The sequence below is a fragment of the Ammodytes marinus genome (genome assembly GCF_949987685.1).
Source record: "Ammodytes marinus genome assembly, chromosome: 14".
NCBI classification, from domain to species: Eukaryota; Metazoa; Chordata; class Actinopteri; order Uranoscopiformes; family Ammodytidae; genus Ammodytes; species Ammodytes marinus.
This window is the reverse complement of record NC_137218.1, coordinates 632,501-635,350: the sequence shown is the minus strand read 5'-3', so window position 1 is coordinate 635,350 and position 2,850 is coordinate 632,501. Positions and strand designations below refer to the sequence as shown.

The 2,850-nt window shown below is 43.1% G+C and overlaps 1 protein-coding gene across 1 annotated transcript in view; it reads left to right on the top strand.

The window, feature by feature from the left end:
- Positions 1–2,850, top strand: part of LOC307261077 (rab proteins geranylgeranyltransferase component A 2-like) — a gene marked incomplete at its 5' end in the record, with an annotated part of 32,034 nt that overhangs the window by 21,964 nt on the left and 7,220 nt on the right.

Genomic DNA, 2,850 nt, shown 5'->3' with positions numbered 1-2,850 from the left:
GGGGATTGTCGGAAAGAGATGGCTGCTTGAGGAAGCTCCCACATTTCAACAAACAAGTTGCATATTTGCATAACGTATTCAAGTGTTACCAATTAGTGCAATAGCTAGGGATGGGCACGAGTGTTTTCGCTACTCGTGTGATCGCTTGCATTCCTCGAGGATCAATCGATTCCTCGTTAAACTTTTTTCTATTTTTAGATCGCAGCGCATCTGTCTGCAGAATAACGGTGCATCGTAATAAAGCCAATAACCTGTGCTCAATGCTTATGTCAAACAGTCACAGTTGCCATATGATATTAAGGATTTATTTTCCACAAGTTTAAAACACATTTTCCTAACTGAAAGTAATTAAATAAGCGGGCCACAATTTAAACCGATCGAGTAGGTCTGCGGTGGAGAGAGAAAAAAGAGAGAGAAAAAAAGCATGGGCTGTAGTTGGCTAACATTCAAAATAGACATTTAAAATAAGAAGGGCAGCAAATACAATACAATTATTGTCCTACAATTTAAACACATAGATAGGCTAAATAACTCACCAAAGCAGTAGAAGTAGTAGGCTAGTATATCCAACCGTGTAATGCTCACTCCTGTCCGTGACTAATTACCGCGACTAATTCCTCGTTAACGGAACGTTACACCGTCGGCTTTTGAATCTCAATCCCATATTCCATAATAAAGGCTTCTTAAATGTCGTTTGCTCGAATGTGCCCGAAGTCAGCCTGGCTTCTTTACGTGAGTTTTCCAGCACCGCATTCAGCTCCGCGGTGCTGTGGAGACCACACACTGGCTGCGCTGCACGGAGGTGGCAGTTATTTGCGGTTTCTGTTTGACACAACGCTTAGTTTATTTAACTTGGATCAAAATATTAAATTTTGTTAAACTTTATATCCGTTTTGTGCCGTTTTGTACACGTATATAACATTTTAAAATAGGGGCGGCCCGCCGGCCGGCCTAAAGGCTACAAACACTAAAAAAAACAAAAAACAATTTTCCTCATCCACCAATCGAGATCATTTGAAACGAGGAGTACTCGAGTACTCGATTACTAACGCCCATCCCTAGTAGCTACAGAACATATACTGTGCTGTGTAGTAACAGGGTCGAAAAACGGGGAAAAAGTCGCGGCTTGTAGGCCGAAAAGTACGGTAGATATATTTTAAATTATAAACAATTTATCATATTCCAAGTCTTGGAAAAAGAGGGCGGAGAGCGTAGCCATGACGTAGCGGACTGGTAGCGGATGTAGAATCATTCTCGTTCTGTAGCACCCGTAGCATCTAGCATTGTAAGCTAAAGGTCTTAGCGAGCACAGCTGCTGGATGAGCAACATGATCCCGTAATGCACCCATCCTTTGTCTTTGGATCTTTTGAACAAATGGATCAATAAATGGTGAATCGCAATGATCGCAAGCAGAGGGACGTGAGAGTTATTGAGCGCACACGTCAAACAGCTGAACTAGTCCTACAAATCCCTCGGCGACTAAGTGTTAAAAAGTCACCAAAATGCCAAAAAACTATCAACGTCCTTCATGTTGAGTAAAAGAAAAAACCTCAGACACGAGAAGGTAATGGAGCCGTGCACTGAGCATGGACCTATAAAGAAAGCACTGAGCCTTCTCGGAGACCGGGCCGAAAACCGAAACATTTGTTTCACTACGACTCTGTTCAGCTGCCCACGGCTGCCCACTCCCTCCTCCTCCCTCGAAAACAAACTGAAAGCCGTTAAAAGCCGTTGGGCTAATAAAACGCTTGAGGTGGCGTTTTGAAATGAAAAAACTTCCATTTTAATAGTATATGGTCTAAAGATAAGTATAAGCCTATGATTGATATCCAGAAATGTTTTGCAGAGACACAATCTTGTTCGCCGCTTGTATTGGTGTGGACGGGGAAATCTGCCTCAGGGCTCCATGAAAATAAGCTCCCATTCACAGCATGCAGTACTAATGGGTTGGCCGCATGTCCATGCTGGCTGCTCGGAGAAGGCAGCATCCTGGGGGCCTGCTAGATACTTAAAGGTGCTGTAAGCGGAATGGTTCTTTTAGCTAACTTCCTGCCAGTTACTGCAGTTAGCAGTCCCCTCGCTCGTCCCTACGTCACCACATTAATGCACTGCTGTCTTCAAGCAGCGAGTTATCTAGCATCATCTCAGATCCATAAGTGTGATAAAACATGATAAAAACCATCAAAACAGACATGGGGAAGGATTTTTACCTGCTCCGCCATTGTAGGCGCATAAACATTCACCCATCTGTTGCTCTGGCGTGCACCGGCAGTGAGACCATGGAGTGTATATATTATATATGAGTGAGACGGGTGTCGGTTTGTAGCGTTCTCTCTTGTGATTGGATAAAAATTTCGGGATCCTCCAATAAGTTTATTTGCCGATTACATGCAGAGCAGCTGACTGAGAGATCGGCTTTATGAAACGCGCACATTATGTAAGTGATCACTGTATGAATAAAGAGCGATTTAACACTTATATTAACATAAATAAACCGCTTACTTCACCTTTAATGATCATAGTAATATTCTATCTTTCTAAGCCCAGTTCTTATCAGTCTCCTTACGTCTCTATCAGTTCATGATTCATATTAAAACCTCAAATGGACGATCGTCTGAAGAGGCTGCGGTGTCCTTGAAGAAAAACTGATGAATCCACCGACACAAACTCTGATTAATGACACACACACACACACACACACACACACACACACACACACACACACACACACACACACACACACACACACACACACACACACACACACACACACACACACACACACACACACATTGAACAGGCACAGAGACACACACACACACACACACACACACACACACACACACACA